At 38.9% G+C, this 20,000-nt stretch overlaps 1 protein-coding gene across 2 annotated transcripts in view; it reads left to right on the top strand.

The window, feature by feature from the left end:
* The window catches only part of LOC143029913 (plasminogen receptor (KT)-like), a gene marked incomplete at its 5' end in the record, with an annotated part of 38,298 nt that overhangs the window by 14,398 nt on the left and 3,900 nt on the right, over nucleotides 1-20,000 (top strand). The window contains 1 exon segment of one of the 2 annotated variants that reach the window (XR_012966892.1): nucleotides 18,424-18,613. 2 annotated transcript variants of the gene reach the window in all.

The raw sequence follows: 20,000 nt of genomic DNA, 5'->3' as shown, positions 1-20,000 counted from the left end.
CAAACTGGGAAAATATGCATCCTTCTCTAGTAATGTAAACCTGACAATCGGTTCACAAGGAACATAATTAGTCACTTCCACACCCTCACCTAAATGTGTATACCACATACCTAACCAACCCCCACCCCCTCTCCACCCCATTCCATCTCCATGATTTCACCCTAGGCAAATGACGAGGGACAGCAGGCCATATCTGTCTAGGTACCTCATCATCATCCTTTACACTGTAAGCCACTGCATCCAAAACTTTTCTACATCACCCAAAAACCACCTGCTCTTAATACTCACTCCTCCCTATCAGAAAATGTTACCATATAAACACTTGCCAGTGGTGCAGTGGGCTGGGGGTTGGAACAGGTACCATGTGTACTTGATTCAAGCCCTATAATAAGTAACAGAAACTCTGGCCTGACTATTAGATCTTACTCAGCTAACCCCCATCATTTGGAGACTTTAATGCAGGACACCCTTGGAGGAGACACCACCACTGCAATCTCATGAGGCAAACTAATGTCCTCCCTTCTAAGAAACCTCTTGCTATCACAATACAATACAAACCAACCTACAGTCTTTCACCTTCAAACAGCAGTCCACACATCCATTGACCTGTATACACACAAAATCTCAGACTGCGAATGGTCACTAATACCAGACCTACACCATAAAGATTTTTTCCCACTTCCCCCTACACACTTTACAGGCCCCTCCCCTAATTCCTCAACCTTGATGGTCCCTTTCCCAAGCAAACTGGAAAACTTCTCAAACAGCACCATTACAACCAGAACAATAGAAGATTACCCACCAGTTGAAATAACACTGGCTTGTCTCACAAACCACATAACTTCTGCAACACTTCTGTGTCTTAAACATCTCACCACCTACATTATGGCACACAGTCCCCTAGTGGAATCCAGATTGTACCACAACCTGTAGAACAAAGAAGATTGTTCCAAAAACATGCTATCTATCTAAGAGGGTAGTTCCAAAAGTAATGCCTCCAATTTTTTCACTCGTAACTCAAAAAATTGAAAAGCTATGAAGATGGGAGTGACGTCATTAAAACGAGCGAACATTTTTGCTCCAGAATTCATTTCTCCACATAACCTACCCCCATCCCAACTTTTGCCAGCGATTAGCAAGGACCTGTGCATGGTCCTCTGGAGCGCAGTTTGCCACTCACATCTCTGTCGCCACTCTGGAATCAACAAACCCATCTCTTACCATTGCTGACATTAAGTGCCTCAGCTCCGTAAACGTTCACCAAGTGTCCGTGAATGTCAAATGGTTCCCCTTCTTCTGCATTGAGGAACTCAATGAAGCATCTCTGCTTCGGACGTACATCCATGATAGGGATTACTTTATTAGACTGTCACATCGTCAATATTTGCAACAGAAAGATAAAATATTCAGTTTATGTGTGCAAAGGTTCAATTATTATAACAATGCCATAAATAATCCCTACAGATTCCTTGGTGCATAATAATAAAATAGGAGGCATTACCTTTGGAACTACCCTCGTATATATATACCGAGAGCTTTTTCCCCTTTACTCCCACCACCCCTCCACCCCTCTCACCTGAGCTTCTCATGGATGATGGGTCATCCCTACATCCACCAACTGCCCTGGGTTAAACACAATGCAGCAAGACACAGTACATCCACAGTAAGACCACTTCACTTAATCAGAAACCGTTCTCTCCATCCCCTCATGAAGAAAAGAGAAGATGGAGAAATTCCTATGGGCTGTTAAAATATCATTCACCCCCCATCCCCATCCCTCCCTTCCTTGCATAACAGTATCATCCATATACAGTCATTCTCCACTCATCTCTATCTTGCCTCCTCCCTACTTTGCTCAACAGACATTCCCCTCATGCTCACCACTCCCTTCACCCTGTCCATACATCTCAACCTTGGACATCCCCTCAAGTTCATTCCCTTCACCTCTGGCTTCTACCTCTTTTACCAACCTTTCATCACTCATTCTTTCCATGTGTCCAAACCAAAAACACCCACCCCAAAACACTCCATACTTAAGAGCTCAAACCCATCAAATGTGCCAAACATGCCAAAGCTAATGTCAGATGTGTTTCAATAATTGCCTTCCAAACCCCTATCTCTAAAATATGGAAAATTGTATATGAAATAAAAAGATAAATGAAATAAAAAGTAAAAAAATAAATGATCCAATAAAATGCCTTCATATTTCCCTCCAGTTTTCCAAATCAGTGGTCAAATGAAAAAAATAGAATAAAAAGTAAAAAAAAAAAAAAAGAAAAAAAAGACATCAAAGGCATTTTCCCCCTTATAAGGGAGGTAGCCAAAAAACAATGGCGTAAAAACCACTCCCACCCATCCCTATCACACTTCACTTCTCTCCACCCTCTTCCCTCCCTCTTGGCACCTCCTGGATAAAAGAATAGATAATCCAGTAAAATGCCTTCTTATTTTCACCTCCCCAGGTGGCTAAAGCAATAGTTAAAACACTATCCATAATATTAAGCCACACAAATCATGGACCCAAATTGATATCCCAAAAGCTACCTGTGAATTGCAGCCACCTCCCAGACTTGGAAACCCCCTCCCCTCCCCAGACTACAGATGTTCACCAGTGAAGTAGATATTTCTGCCTTCTATTCCAACTGTGAGAAAACTGCTCCAGGACGAGACACAGTTCAGTATATACACCCAATTGCATGAGCCTTTACCTCTTCTACCGAATATGGAGGGTATCCTCCCAATTGCCTGGATAGAAGCCATCACCTTCCCCTGCCCTAAGTCAGGAAAGGACAAAACCTCTCTAAACAAATAATGCCCAATTACACTTACAAACTGATAACCCCCCTCCTTGTCCATTAAATTAAGGGATAGGTGTTCCAGATGTACCAAGTTCTGTACAAGCACTTCCCACTCTCATGTCCTGTGATTCATTGGTCTACAAAATCCACTCTTGGATCATCCAAATTTCCAGCCATTTCTACTAGGTACCATCTCATGTAGGCATCCCCAGCAGTGAATGAGCTGACAAAGTGAGTTGAAAGGTGGCATCCACCCCTTTCAATGCCTACTCCACTGCCAATAACACTGTTACTCAGTCCTTTGATCAACAATGCTAAGTATGTGGTAAAGATGCTTTGAACAACACCCAGTGAACTACCTAAAAGCAATTGAGCCCTACACATATCCATGGTTGACATAATGTTAACATAACTGACATTTTGGAAGTGCACTATGCTGAAAGACAGGCTATTGCTGCCTCACATGGCCACATCATGACAGAAAATTTCCTTCCCACATATATATTCCCCCTTTACCCTCTTGGTACTATACATGCTACTAGAAAGTTTAGTTTACACAACATTAAGAAACAACCACTTAATCATCTACCCCCTAAAACAGCAATACCATTATAGTACACAAAATCCTGACAAAACTACAATACCTCCTTCAACTCTTCACAACTTCCTATAAAATAAAGAATGATAAAAAAAAGAAGACTCTTAATCAAACCATAAACACCCTTGACTAAACAAACACATGAAATATGAATTATGTACGAAGGCAGCTCTAAATTGTCAACAAGGATGTGCTATAACAACCAACCAACAATTGCTCCATGCCCCCTTCAAACCATTGCAAGCAAACTCTTCCAACAATGACAACTTACCATCAGCTTTGTTTTCCCATATCAAAAAGACATAACTTCAGACTCACCATTTGATCTCTGTACCTTACTACACCATTCCCCCTTACCTTCTACTTGATTTAATGACATGAACTCTCCCTCTCAGAGAGAACTTAAGAATATAAGAATGGAGGAGACTGCAAGAGACCATAAGACATACACAAGGCAGTTCCATGTCCATCACCACCTATTGACCTCATCCTTTTAGTTATTTGACCTTTTAAACAACCAATAGTTTCAGTGCTCACTACATTGTTACTAAGTCTTCTAATTCTTCTTAAATTTAAATTTGTCCATTTTAAATTTGTTCAATTTAAATCCATTACTATGAATTCTCCATCTGCACCTTTTACCTTTTCTTCTCTACTTGATTTGCCCCCCTTCCTCTCTTAATTTCTTTCCAAAACATCTTTTTATTACTTTAAAAATTTTCTATCATACTCTTACCCCATTTCACATCTGCTCTCCTCTTTGCTTCCTTTACCTTGTGCTTTATTTCTCTTCTCTTTTCTTTGTACCTCTCGTATGACTCCTTTGTCCTATTTTGTAACCAATCTGTGAAAGCTCGCTTCTGCTCTTCTACAGCCTTCTTTGTTTCCTTATCCCAACATTCACTACCCTTCCTTCTATTTCCCCCTGTCCTTCTTGCTCCACACACCATCTTTGCACACTTTGTGACTCCCTCCTTGAACCATCCCTATTCCTCCTCCACTACTAGTTCTACTCTATCCTTCACTCCTTCCCACTCCTCTCTCAAATGCTAGGAAGAGAAGGCAGTAAGGGGAAGATGGGCAGAATATTTTAGGGAGTTGCTAAATGTAAAGGAGGATAGGGAGGGAAAGATAGTTGCAGTGGGAAGTGCTAAGAAAATGACCGTGATGAGTGAGGAAAATGGAGGAGAAATAAGGAAGGATGAAGTGAAGGCAGTTGTTAAGATGATGAGAGAAGGTAAGGCACCTGGTCTGGATGGATGCCATGCAGAATGTCTAAAAAAAGGAGGTACAGTGATGGTGGACTGGTTGGTGAGGTTATTTGATGTTTGCTGGAGAGATGGTAGAGTGCCAGAGGACTGGAGGATTGCCTGTATAGTTCCACTTTACAAGGGAAAAGGGGACAAGTGCAATAATGTGCACAGTCATTGCAAGGGGCAGGTGCTTTAGGCTGGAAATTGGGCACTTCACTCTTTTGTATTATTCATATTTGGCAACTATTCGGTAGGGTGCAACACCATTTTCCACATAATTTCTGAATGGTAAGAATTTTTATTTTTTATTTTTGTGAAGGGCACTTTTGGGGCACAGGACAAAGAGGCAGGTGCTCGGGCACCCCCAGCACCCCCCCCTCTGCACGGGCCTGGACAAGTGTGAGTGTAGTAGTTTTAGAGGGATTAGCTTGTTAAGTGTAGTTGGGAAGGCTTATGGGAGGATCTTGATTGAGAGGATTAGGAGAGGAACAGAGGGAGTAATTGGCGAGGAACAGTGTGGATTTAGGACAGGTAGAGGTTGTGTAGATCAGATTTTTGTGGTAAGACATGTGAGAAAGCTATAGGAAAAGGTAAGGATGTTTTTTGGGCTTTTATGGATCTGGAAAAGGCTTATGACAGGGTAGACAGGAAGGCACTGTGGGAGGTTTTGCAGATATATGGAATAGGAGGAAAGCTTTTAGGAGCTGTCAAGAATTTTTATGAGAGTAGTAAAGCATATGTCAGGATTAGAAATAGAGTGAATGGTTTGAGGTAAAGGTGGGACTTTGTTAGGGATGTGTTATGTTGCCCTGGCTGTTCAACTTACACATGAATGGGGTGGTGTGAGAAGTGAATGCAAGGTTGGTGGGTCAGTGTTGGGGATGTTTAAAGAAAATGGAGAAAAGTGGGAGGGAAGCCAGCTGTTGTTTGCAGATGACACTGTGCTTGTGGCAGGATCAGAGGAGGGATTGAGGAAGTTGGTGACAGTTTGGGAGAGTGTGTGAAAGAAGAAAGTTGAAGTTAAATGTGGGTAAAAGTAAGGTGATGAGATGTACAAGGGGTGAAAGTGGCAGCAGACTGGAAGTGAGCATTAACGGAGAGTGACTGGAGGAAGTGGATAGTTTGAGATACTTGGATGTGAATGTGGCAGGAAAGGGAGGAGTGGGGGTAGAGGTAGAATGTAGATTGAAAGAAGCGAGTAAATGCCTTGGTGGATTAAAAAGTGTAATGAGGAATAGACATTTGGGAATGGAGGCTAAGAGGAGATTGTATGAAGGAGTGATTGTGCCAACAGCACTGTATGGTGCAGAAACATGGAACATAAGAGAGGAGTTTGAATGTGTTTGAGATTAGGTGTCTGAGAAATATGATGGGGGTGACTAGACTGGAAAGAGTGAGAAATGAGGAGGTGAGGAGGAGAACAGGGGTGGTAAGGGAGTTGGAAGATAGGGTCGATGAAAGAGTATTGGGATGGTTTGGACACATGGAAAGAATGAGTGAAGAAAGACGAGTAAAAGAGGTATGGAGGGAGTGAACATGATGGGATGACCTAGGATGAAATGGATGGATGGGGTGAAGGGGGCTTTGGGGAAGAGGGGAATGTCTGTTGAGGAAGGACGGGAGAGGACAGGAGACGGGTGAATGGAGAATGGTTTTATATGGATGATGATGTGATGCATGAGGTGGAATGGGTGGGGGGATGGGGGGTGAGGTAGTATGTGTGAGAAAAATTTGATGCAGCCCGAAGGGATTTCTCCCCGTCTTCTCTTTTTCTGCATGAGGGGACAGAGAGGGGGGGTTGCCGATTTAATGAAGCGGCCTTGCTGTGGATGTGCTGTGTCTTGCAACACTGCCTCTGACCCAGGGCAGTGGACAAGATGCAGGGATGACCTGTCATCCAGGAGGTGCAAAGATAAGAGGGAGGGTGGAGGGGAGTGGAGTGTATTAGGGATGGAATGGGTGGGAATGGTTTTTATTCCTTTTTCTTTTTGGCTACCTCCCTTGTAAGGGGGTAAAAGCCTTTGGTATATGTATGTATGTACTATGGATTCTGCCCTACTGTTTTAATATAATGACCTTGTCTGCATCATCCTTGTTAAAGCTCTGGACCCATGTGAGAGCTAGAATGATGTCCTTTTGGAGGACTTTTTTGGGGCAGGGAATTTAAAGTATGTCATTACTATAAACTCTCTTTGCCATCAGGTAGCCTTGAACTGCCTTCACTTCTGATTTTGCCCTCAAGTCATGATGCTCTTAAATGCTTGGTCAGCAAGCCTCCTTCTGTCATCTTCAATGTGACTTTAATGCCAGACTCCCCCTATGGGGAGACACCACCATACAACCATACAAGATAAACAGATTATGTCCCTGCAAACTGTTCATTCCCTATCACTGAACACTAACCAACTTGCAGGTTTTCATCTTCAAATACTGATGTACTTGTTCATCAGTCTGTGTATATCTAAACTTCAAATTGATTTTGAATGGTCAGACTGACATTAGGGTGACCACTTCCCACACCTCTGTACATCCCTCACAGGCTCCCATCTATCTCCTTTAACCCTGATGGGTCCTTCACTGTGCAAACTAGAAAACCATTGTAACCAGTATCATGCATCTCTAAAACTGTTGGAGACTTATCAACAATTGACACTGTACTAACCTGTCTCACAAATCACATAACATCATCAGCACTCCTTTTATTCCCAAATGCTTCACCACTCACTTCTCAACACTTGATTCCCTGGTGGAATGTAGATTGTGTCGCAACTCATAGAACAAAGAAAACATCCTTTTGGTGCCCTCAAAACCCAACTTTAGAAAACTATTCTCTCAGAAAAAGTAAGAGCATATACCCACTGAGTGATATGTCATGCATAATGATCAATGAGGCATTCAGTCCATTGTCCCAGGTCTCTCTTGTAGAGGACTGCACCCAAGTAGCCAAGAACAGCCACCAGATTGGTCCACAAGTCACTCAAGGAAGAAATATTGTGTGATTGTCTATGTATGGCTATGGTAGGGCAGTATAAGATGAGGCAGTCAATGTCTTCTGTGTGATGGTTGCATCTGGGGCAGTTTGTTTCTGTAGCCATGCCTACTTCGTGTTGGTATGGTCTTAGTACTGGATGGCAACTGGAATGTATTTGTGCAAGTGTAGTTCTTGCTTGTTTTGAGAGTTTTTTTTTGGGGGGGGGGATAGTGTCTAGTGGGGTTTGATGGAAAAGGGTGTTTGGTGATTAGTTTTGTAGTACTTGTTTTGTGATCTGAGCTTGAATGTGTTTTTATATGGATGTATTGTGTGGTGCAGGTGAAAGTTTGTTGTAGATGTTCAAGTAGTATGCTGCTGGTGTAGTGTTTTATTGTATTCAGTCGGTTGTACTTGTCTTATGCAATGAGATTGATTAGTAGTGTTGAGGGCTCTTGCATAGAACTGTGTGCCTGTCATTTTCATGTGATATTCTATGTGGACAATTTTGGTTTCTGTGTGTAGGCATTCTCTTGGAGTGGCTTTGGTACCTCCTGTAATATCACTATCATCATTTACCACCCAAATTTCCATTATCAAAATATGGAAAAGTACAATTCTTTTTAAACTAATCGTCTTAATATTTTCACCCCTATCCTCTATATTAACAATCAAACCAATCTGGTTAGGTCAGGTCAGGTCACCACCACTAGACTTTAAATCTCACTTCTTCCAAAACTAATCATTTGCTTACAGAAACAGAATAGGGCCCTTCCTTTCCAGCTGCAAAACAATAGCTCAAACAGCATACACTGTATGATATGACATCGACATCCATCAACAACATTTTTATACCAAAACTTTTCAACCAAATATAGGTAGATGTATGAAGGAAATTAATGAAAACAATGACAGACATACTTTCGCTTACGCGGATGATATTGCAATAATATGTAACACTGAATGTGAGCTGCAGGAAGCAATAGATAGATGGGATATAGTGATGACTGAAAAGGGGATGAAAATTAATGTCACTAAAACAGAAGTAATGAACATCAGTAGAAAAAATGAATAACCAAATATAAGTAATGTAAATGGAAGGCTGAGGCAGGTCACAAATTTTCAGTGTTTGGGAGTAAGATAGATGAGAACAGACAAGAAATTGAAACTATTAATAGAATAAATGAATAACCAAAACCTTTGTGCATTGTACCCACTTACTAACCACTTCAGTACAACTCAAATTCTCACTCGCAGCATTGGTTGCCATATGTAATTTGCATCACAGTACTTGTATTATAAAATATAAAGTCACTCTTGTATTACTCTTTCTCTTTTACTTTGAGTAATAATAAACATAGAAAATGTGATCAAACCAGTTCACAGAATCCGAGGGTAACTAATGTACAACTACAAAAAAAATATATAAGCAAGATGCCGGCATCCTCGTGTACCTCATGACGCATACATAGGCATCATTGTACCGAAGTGGTTAAGGACAAAAATATACCAGTTAAATGCAAAATCATAATGTATAATACAATAGACCAGCTCTAATATATGGATCATAAGCATGGTCACTTACAATAAAACTAAGTCAAAACTGGGAGTAGCAAAGATGAAAATGCTTAGAAGTATAAAAGAGGTGACAAAAATGGATGGAATCAGAAATACACAAATAAGGGAGGAACTTGGAATAACAAATATTATAGAAATCATAGAAACAAACAGACTTAGGTGGTACAGACATGTAATGAGAATGGACCAAGAGATACTGCCAAGACAAGCACTGACTTGGAAGCCTAACATAAGAAGACTGATTGGTAGACCCAGCAAAGAGATTGAGTGACATTTTGGGGGAAGTGCTAGAAAGATCTGCAAATGGTGGAAGAAGAGGAAATATATCAAAATAGGGAGGAATGGAGAAAAATTGTTGGGATGAGACCTGCTAGCTGACAGGGATTACCCTACAAGGTGTCGGGTGAGAAAGGTACTTTCCTAACCACTTGGAGAGAAGTTATCATTCTCCCTTTCCCCAGACTAAGGCAAGACAGAACTTCTCCAAACAGCTTCCATCTATTTGCCCGCACAAATTGCCTCTGCAAACTCTCTTGGCAACTGGAATGACATTCTCATGTATCATCCCCCCAAACAAGCCTCAGAACAGCTGTAGCACTACAGATAATCCAATGCAAATGAAAACAATTCATACTTCATTTGTGAACAAATAACATCTGTGCAGCATTTCTCTCTCTCTCTCTTTCTCTCTCTCTCTCTCTCTCTTTCTCTCTCTCTTTCTTTCCAAAAGGCATAAGGCATGGAAGTGGTTGATCCAATGTAAACTCTTCCTCCTAGGCTTTCATGGAGTTTTACCTGTCTTTGCCTCCCAATTCATATCCCCATGAACTTTTCAAGTATGGATAGGAACAACCCTGTCTTCATATATTCAACTTGGATACCCCCAGCCCATCATGGGGTAATGACTGCATGTTTTTTGCAGTCACTGTTTTAGGGACTTTCGTGACATCCATGTGAACCAATCATGTAGTAATCTTTTAAGACTGGCAGCTAATTTCCTTTAAAAAAAGAATGCTGATCACTTTTAATATCAATTATCCCTGTTCCCTGCTGCCCTCTTTAAATCTTTCTTTTACCACCTCTATGGCTACACCTTTTTGGTGTGATATTGTCCCTGGTGATCATTGTCAGTGAAACATTAATACTAAGAAGTTCCCCAAGGAAGTGCCCCTAGCATTCTTTTTTTCACTAAAGTATTTCATGACTTCACCAAAGAAATTTCCCATGAAATTACTGCTAGCTTATACTTAGATGATTTAGTCCAATTCTGCTCTGGAATTCACCTTGCCCACAAGTTACCTTCACCAAGGAACTGTGTCTCATGTAAAGCAGTGGGCTGAAGACCACAGGTTCCAATTTTTTACTTCAAAATAGTAACCATGAACTTCAGTAGATGTTGCTACTACAAGGATACACCAATACAACTAGGATATCTTCCTAGTGACTGAACTGACTCAGTTTTTGGGTCTGATCTTTGGCCATCATCTCACTTGGATACCCCATCTAAAGCATCTAGAGGCATCCTGCCTCCAAATACATGTTTGCCTTTTGAAATCTCTACTACACCCTCATACAAAGTAAATTTGATTAAGAATGCCCACAGCTTCCACCAAATATTAGACCCCATATGTTCTCATGATCTACAGTTCAGCACAGGTGTCTTCTTCAGCACCCCAGTGAAAAGCCTATATTTAGAAAGTGTGAACTCCCATAAATGTCCATCATTCTTTGACATCACTAAAATACCTCTACCACATCAAGAGTTCCCTATTAGCCCAATCATTCACACTCTTTCAGCCTGTACTGTCTATCCATATGAGATGAGAATGGCAGACTTGCCATCTGCACTAGAAAACTGATGTCTTTCTAATCACCTCCCTCTTTTGCCTTAGTCTTTTGCCTCCAAGCATTTTGCTATCTTTGTCACCCTATACCCTATTCACAACTCTCCTCCCACACACTATATAATCATCTTGAGCTCATGAAATACCTTAGAACACTTTCCAACCCCCCCAATCCTGCCACCCATTGATCCATAGAATCTGCTCATAGATCATTCAGGTCTTCTCCAGTTGTTTTAAACTTGTACACTTTAGCTGGGTGTCATCTTGTATTTGTATTCCTGGCATCAAGTGAGCCAACCAGGCAACTCAAGATGCACCATCAGTCTCCTTTGATGCCTTCACTCAGCTGCCTGCAACAGACTATCACAATCCCTTGCAACAACCTTGGACTTTTCAACATACCTCATCAAACAACAGTCTCACTATGCCTGATTTTAGATAGAACAGCACTACGAGGGGGCTTCAAAAAGTTCATGGAAAAAGGAAAATATAAAAAAATTGTTTCAGTTATAATGTTTATTTTTCAACATATGCTCCATTAAATTCAATAAAATTCTGCAAACGTTAATACAAGCCTCGAAGTCCGTCTGAGTAGAACTGAGGATCATGTGATCTGAACCATGTCAAAGCAGCTCTTTTTACATCTTCAACTGATGGAAAATTGGTACCTTTCCATTATTTTCTTAAGTTTGGAAACAAAGAAGTTGAATGGGGCTAAATCGAGGCTGTAAGGAGGATGTTGGATGATTTCCCATCGAAATTCATGTAGCACAACTCTTGTCTGCTGAGCACCGTTAGCGCGTGCATTGTCGTGGTGAAGAGGACATGATGCAGGTTTCCAGGGCGTTTTTCCAAGACTTTTGGACAGTTTTCTCAAAACGCATTCATAATAAGTAGATGTAATTGTTTTCTTGTTCTCGAGGAAGCCAACCAGCAAAATCTCTTCTAAATCCCAGAAGACAATGGCCATGACTTTTCCACTTCAATGCTCAGATTTTGCTTTGACTGGTCCACTTCCACCCAGGGCAGCCACCACTTTGGTTGAATTTTGTCCTCGGGATCATACTGATAGAGCCAAGTTTCATCCCCTGTCACCATTCTCTGCAGTAAAGCTTTAGAGTCTTCATCCCACTTGATAAAAAATTTCATTGAAAGATCTGTGCTTGTTTGCTGCTGATCTGGGCGCAACAACCTAGGGACCCATTAAACAAAAAGCTTGCTTAGCCCCAAACTCTTTACCAGAATTGTGTGTGCAGTACCCACAGAGATGTTGAGTGTATCTGCTACTGATTCAGTGGTTATTTGTCTATTCTTTTTAATCATGTTATGGACAGCATCAATGTTTTTCTCACAAACTGACGTTGATGGCCTGCCACTGTGGGGCTCATCTTCAATTTTGTTTCTTCCACTTCTGAACAGACTTATCCATTTGTATGTTGTTAATTTCTTTGAGGCATTGTCACCATAAACTTGTTTCAGAGCGTCAATGATTTGCATATTCTCCCAACTGACTTTCACCATGAATTTAATGATAGTCCTGGCCTCAATTTGGTGGATTCCATGTTGCTTGAATAGTGTCTAACTTCCAACTGGCAGCAATGCATCATTACCTGCATTTATGGGTTTGTATTTTAACTTATAACACTTTGGTACAAGAATGTCCAGGTGTGATAAAATCAAATTCTTTTCATATAAATTTTAGTTATGGACTTTTTCCATGAACTTTTTGAAGCTCCCTCGTACTACTGCTATCATCCCTCCACATCCTTCTACAGGAGACAGGATTCCTTTCCAGGCTCTTATTGCCCCCAAATATTAAACCTTTATACAAGACATAAGCATTCATGGTATAAGACAAGTATCTTTTCATATATACCCACTTCTTAGTAACTAAACTGACATCGTATATCTTTTGTTGGTGGCATGATATTGTCCATAAGGATAAAAATGCTGGTTCACTGAGAAAAAATATATGTTGATGTGGCATATGGCAATGTGCATATTTCCTTGAAAGTGATTAGATTTGTTCACTGCTTATTTGCCCAAAGTAATTCACTGGAACATGGGTGCTCTGGTTTCATTTTTGTCAGTTTAGAGTTTATTTCACAGGTATTATGTTGGGTGCTCATTACATGGTATCATATTTTCAGTCACATGTTGGTTCATTCTAAAGATTTGGTTTTAGTGTTTTAGCTTATTGTTTGTAGAGATTGGTCTAGTTTTTTGATTGAAGACACTATTGATAAGATTAGAATAGTTTTATATGGAAGCTGTTATACATCCATTGTTGCATAAGATATGGAAACTTAATAATAAGTCAAGTGATGGAGTTACACCAGCAAAAGTGGCAGGAAAAGGTTGCTGGCACTGCAGCAAGGAGTCAGGCACACACATGCAAATAATAATATGTAAATATTATATTTTTACATTAATGTGTACCTTGATGCCAGTGATGTCAGCAACCTTTGTTATACAAATTGCTTGCCCTGAACACCGGTTTTGTGTTGACCATGGTGCATTAAGTTGCAAGATAATGGAAGTAAGTACTACCCATAATTTGTTCTCCCATCTCCTGTGGATGTGCTGTGTCTTGTGACACTGCTTCTGACCTAGGGCAGTGGACAAGATGCAGGGATGACCAGTCATCCAGGAGGTGCCAAGATAAGAGGGAGGGAAGAGGGTAGAGGGGAGTGGAGTATGTAGGGGATGGAATGGGTTGGAGTGGTTTCTATGCCTTTGTTTTTTGGCTACCTCCCATGTAAGGGGGAAGAAAGCCTTTGGTATATTTACCTGTATGTATGTATTTCCTGGGGGGCAAATTAAGGGATGGTACAAACTTACATGATTTCACTTACACCATACTTTTCATGAAACTATAGCATTCAGTGCAAGCTACACCACTGTTGTTGTTTACATTTTCCATTGGTGTGGTCATGTCCAAAGGTGTTCCAAAGCTTTTGTGTTCAAAGTGTATTTACTTGTTTATTTTTTATTTTATTCTTTTGCATGTAAAGTTTCTTTATTGTTAGGTAAACAAACATCAGATAAAGTACTTTTCACATAAATGATGGGAATGCTCATAAAGTGATTTAGTAATCATTTTACAAAAGTAGAAGGTAAGCTACAAATCAAAATTATCTGTTTATATTCCTGAAAAGCATGTGTGCAGTAATCCCTGTCTGAAATATCCATTAAAGAAGGGTGGATGTAGTCTGAAGTTGTTACAAAGTATATACGCTATAAGATAAATCTCATCCTTGAATTTATGATGATAAGGAATTGGTTTTATTCATAGATTAACATCCTTAAATGACCTGTTAAATTTAGCTTTGTATGGCTTCATACCATGTTATTGAAATTTATATTTTTCATCTCCAACAAATGGCCTTGAAATAGCCTTCTACAATGTGGGAGTTAAAATTTCCCTTGGCTTTGAGAAGAGTGCCTGATAGACTGTCAAGTAGTTTAAAGGCAATTTATCAGAGAGAGGCTCCTAACCAATTGAGACCTTGAGTACATCAAGGAATTTGCATGATATAATATCTACCTAATGTTTACTAGAAAATGATAATGTTGAAAAATATGGTAGCTATACATCTTCACTTCTTTAGAAACCAATGTTGTAGAACCAGTGTATCTCCTATCTAAAAGGTTACTATATATTTACCTTTAATTTTTCCGTAGGATTATCAAATATGAAGGGATGTAAATTTTAAGATAGGCACACATTGATAACATGTTGAATATTGGTCTTAGATACTTGTTAACATTTTCATAACCTTTAATGGGGGCAGGCATATACTCTGCTTACCCTTCCTACCATAACATAAGCTAGTTTATCTGTTTCCTCTCAAGGATTAGACAACTTTTCAAGATAATATCTATTTCTGAAAATTTTTATGTTGTATGTCTTAAAGAATGTGACAGGGAAATGTTGAACCTATATTTCTGCATGGTGTTAATCTATGGCTGTAAATAAAGCATGGTTAGCTGTTAAACAAGAAGGAGAAGTGAACTGTAAATAGATATTTTCTGATATTACTAATATATTTCTAACAAATAAAATTGAGTTCTTTTAAATCCCAGTAAATGGCAGTCATATCTTCTTTTACATTGGAAACTGTGATTTGCTGTAACATTAGTTTAACTCTTCATATGAATTATACTGAGTTTTAGTGAGCACTGTTTCTACTCTCAGACTTTTTCTTAGACTATTAATAATTGAAGTTTTCCAAGAGTAGTAAAAGATTTGATATGGGGGCTATGGAAAAATAGTCTTCTTAGGGAGGACTGTATTTTTTAAGGCTTATCTTTCTGAAATGTGACAATTTTAGTAGATTGAAGTGATTACATCTTAACACTCTCTTGCTTTATTAAAGTGTCACCATGTAGCTGATTTACTGGTGTTGTAATGGCAAAAATTCAGTGTTTTTTCTAGCTTGGGAACATCTTGGTTTCGGTGTAATTACTCAGTTACAAGCTGTTATCATATTATCACAAGAAGCTCTAATATTCAACTACTGTATTATATAGGCAGTGGATATTTATAAAAAATATATATATTAATTAAACACCTCGAGTTTCAATAAGTGGAAAATTCACAGCCCCACAGTGGCTGGCAGAGGTCCTTGGGCCCTCCTACAGATCTCTCTGGGAAGAGACTCCAGACTGTGGTGTAATAGTGTGGTACTGTTTCAAAATCTGGCTGAAATGGATAGGGAAAGGGGAGCAGCTGCTGATTGTCAACTTCCCATATATGAAAAAGTGTAAAAAAAAATAGTTGAATTTGGTAGAGAGATTTTTGGGCAGAGTCCAGAGACTGAGTGTCAACTTCTCAGGGCTGCACATCCTGATGGAATTGAGGAGGTTGATGGGTTTTGAAAATGATCAGCGTTGCTGTCCATCTTGCAGAACAATCACATGTAGGTTATCATTAATTCCTATTGAAAATATATAATGGTAAAGAATTATGTTATCTTGGGAAATACACCATCACTAAAACTTGTAATGAATTATGATATAGTATTTTTACATTACTACACATAATGAAAAAGATTCAAGATATGCTAAAATTCTACAATTTTTTTATTTTTTTATTTGAAAGACTTGACACGAGTTCACTTTAATTTATAGTTGGTTGGTTTAAGTAATCATCAATATTTCTAATCTTATAACTCATCTGTGAAATAATTTATAAATATCGGGACACTAATAGAAAAATTTGTGTACTTTTCATACATCCTTTGAAAAGCTGTGCTTAATATCTTTAAAGAGAGGGGACATAGCATGTCAAATACCTCATGACATTTAATGACTTACCACCTATGGAAGCTAATAAGGACAGTAACTTAATTTATTCTATAATGAGGGAGTATGACCCTTATTTTGGGTAAGCATGGATTCTGTTACCCGTTATAGTGATTAGTGAAGGAGTGGAGAATGTACGAATAGTAGCACATAGAGGAGTGCAGAAGCTCTTTACTTCCCCTTTGTATTGTGGTTGGTGGCTCTTCAGTGTACACACTATTAAAAAGCATAGTTATTAATGTTACCAGCAGAATAGCTTTATTATACTTATTCTTTATCTGAATAAAATTTTAATTATTGTAGGAAATGAATTTTATTATACAAGCATAAAGCCACATTAGTGTTTGTACAAAATATATGATCAATATAATGAGATCACATTAATTCAGATTGGCTATTTGTATGTGGAAAACTGGGACTTCTTCTATTGAAAATTTATCACTTATTCTGTCATAAAATTGATGAATTTCAAAATTATGTAAGTAGGAGAGCAGATATAACTAACAATCATAAAGATTGACTGGTTACAAGATTAGTTGAAAAAAAAGAGAGAAAAATTTTAGAGTCATGAGGTTTTGACCACAAAATGTAATTAGAAAGAAATCTGTTTCTTTGGGTGATATTGTCTCAAACAAAATTTTGTACATGCAGGATTTATTGGGGGTAAATATTGATAGATTTCATCAATGCTCGGGTTCAGCAAGCTCAGACACATGGGATCAGTGATGGAAGCCTGCTTGCGGTGGTAGTGTGAGGTTGATAGAATTGTTTATAGATCCTTTCAGCCCTCACTTTCATCTAGAGGTGCAATCCTTAGGAGCTGGGTCATGGTCTGTGGACCAGGTCCAATCCTTGTCTCTATCACTTTGAACTACTCTGTCTTACTTTCCACTTTTTCACACAAGGAGAGCTAACAGCTGTTCCTCTGTTCCTCCTCCTACAAGCTGATGAAATAGAAACCAGTCCATACTAATACAACACAAACAGTATTCCAGCATATCTTCCCAGAGAGGACTATGGAAGGATTCAAGGATTACCACTTGCTACATTGGAGTTACAACTTTGCTGTTAGGAAACTTAGGGCAAAACTCTCCTCCAGCTTGTTAGCATTTACTCACAAAACAAAATGGCTTGGTGTGTGAGAATGTCCTCACCCTTTGTACTCCTATCACACTCATTCCTTTAATGCCTTTCTGCTTAAACCATGCGAAGTGATTTATCTATATCTATATATACCAAGGGCTTTTTCCCCCTTACCACAGAGGCAGCCAAATCAAAAGGCATATACCCACTCCCAAGCATTTCATTCCCACCCATTCCACTCCCATCCACCACCCCTTCCCCCCTCTCATCTTAGCTCCTCTTGGATGACAGGTTGCCCCCATATCCCACCCACTGCCCTGGGTCAGAAACAATGTAGCAGGACACAGCACATCCACAGCAAGGCTGCTTTACTTTATCAATTAAGTGCAAAATAATAATAATAATTATTATTATTATTCAGACACTTGTGTAGTTTTGCAATAACATGTTACTGATCCTGAGTATTAAACATAAAAAGTAGAATCTGGTCAGAATGAGATCAGTTGGGCCACCAGGCTGAATGAAATAGTATGGTATTTGCCACAACAAAACTTAGAAAGAATGTAGTAATGAATCTCTGATGGCTCTTTAGCATGCACCCAACCCCCACAGTGCTGAATGATAGAGCTTACTTTGCTTTTCATTATGAAATATAAACAATGCTCAGAGTAGAAATTGTAATCCAGGTTTAGCAAGGTTTTGAATATTGCTAGTTTTAGTTTCTCATAAAGGTAAAAGAAAAAGGAAACAGCTTTGTAACTGTACTAACAATAATTATTTAACTGCCTGCTTTGGAAGGTGACTAGATTTTGATGGTATCACCTCAACCTAGAAGCAATGCCAACCACTCATAACTCACAGAATCACAAGCATTTGTCATATATACAGTCAGTCTTCTCAATTTGAGGCTTCTTTGGTTTAGGGGTACAGCATGTGGAATGTGTTCAGGTGAAGCATTGAGACAAGATTCTAAGACAGTGGTGTTTTACCACAGGCGTTGCACCAACACCGGAGCAGTTATTACTAGCCAGATTCCTCCTCCTCCTCCTCCATCACCAACTCACCCTCCTCTTCTCCTACTTCTTTGGAACAAGCAATAGCCCTTGCTTCTGACTAGACAGGGCTAGAGAGGAGAGAGAGAGGGGACTTGGCATCATGCGGCCAGGTTATTCAAGGCTAATTCTGTAGGTCCTCTGCTCTGCTGATTGTTCATTTGGATCTGGCATGACAAAGCACCAAACACTGTAGCAGTATACTCACCCTTGCCTTGAGTCAAACATATTTTGTTTTCATATATTGACTTCACACTTTGTGTACCAACACATTGTATAGCATGGAAGTATTATTTATAATTTCCAAAAGTAGAGCTTGACTTTTATTTTTCCATTTTTGTTTCCTTTTATTATTGAGCAAACCTAACATAGCTTTTTGCAATAATGTATCTTGCCATGTGAAATGGGATTTTCTCATGCAAGTGCGATCCTCTTGGTTGGCATGTCAGTGATGTCGGGAAGGATGTCAGACAATTCACACAAAGTCTTCATATAAAGAGAGTTTTCATGTCAGTGGCAGTTTACGCATCATCCATCCTCGCATGAACCTAGTCTGACTTGACCATTGCGCGTATGAAAGATGCATGAACATCAGTGATATGAAAAATCTTGTGCACCCACAACCTTGTGAAAACCTCGTATAGTACTGTAATATTTCAAAAGAAAACATGATCATTATGTACCCTGCTAGTCACCTTCTTCACCAGATGTGATTCCTTAGAGCAGCTTTCTTCTAGTTGTATTACTACAAGATTTTATTTGTAAAGCTGTAGTGATATTAAGTTTTCCCAGGTAATACTTTTCTCCTGCTTGCTTAACTCCTCCATTTATAGGTGATGTAGGAAACTTTGATGTATATTCTGTATTTGATGTATTTTCTTTTAAAGATCTAGTTTAGCAGTGTAATTTTCCCCTTTGTAACCAGTATAATATCTCCTAGTTCAACTTTTGTGTAAGCGGTTATACAGTAATTAGATAGTTGTTTATAATGATGTTGGTGCTTTTTTAAAATTAAACTACTTTTAAGTTTTGTGAATTTATTTTGCTTTTCTGTCAAATTATTTGATTATCCTCTGATAAGTGTTCATATAAAAAAAAAATAATAATTACTTGTACCTAATTAAGTTCCATAAGTAAAGAAGGAATTGTATGTTCCATTAGAAATCTAGCTTTATAGTCACTTGTGCAAAAAAGAAGCATTCTTAACTAAACAATTTGTAAAGCATTGCAAAAGTGATGCTATACTTTTGTTGAATATAATGTTTCCTGGTGGCACTTGATCATTCCAGGTGTTATATAGTTTGAAGGGTGTTTACTTTTACCTTTGTGTAAGGTCTTGATAACCTTCAATCTTTAAAGCCATTTGAATGAATTGTCATATTTCATGTTTTATTAAGTTTTTCTGCTTATTTTTTCTTTTTATTTTCAGAAAAAATAGGATTTGCTTTTTAAATGGATATTTCTGCACTTCCTTGTGTGTTTTTATGTGTATGTGTGTGTATGTGCATTATATATTATA

This window comes from Oratosquilla oratoria, chromosome 11, assembly GCF_046742065.1.
Source record: "Oratosquilla oratoria isolate Oo_2021 chromosome 11, ASM4674206v1, whole genome shotgun sequence".
NCBI classification, from domain to species: Eukaryota; Metazoa; Arthropoda; class Malacostraca; order Stomatopoda; family Squillidae; genus Oratosquilla; species Oratosquilla oratoria.
This window is presented reverse-complemented; position numbering and strand designations above follow the sequence as displayed.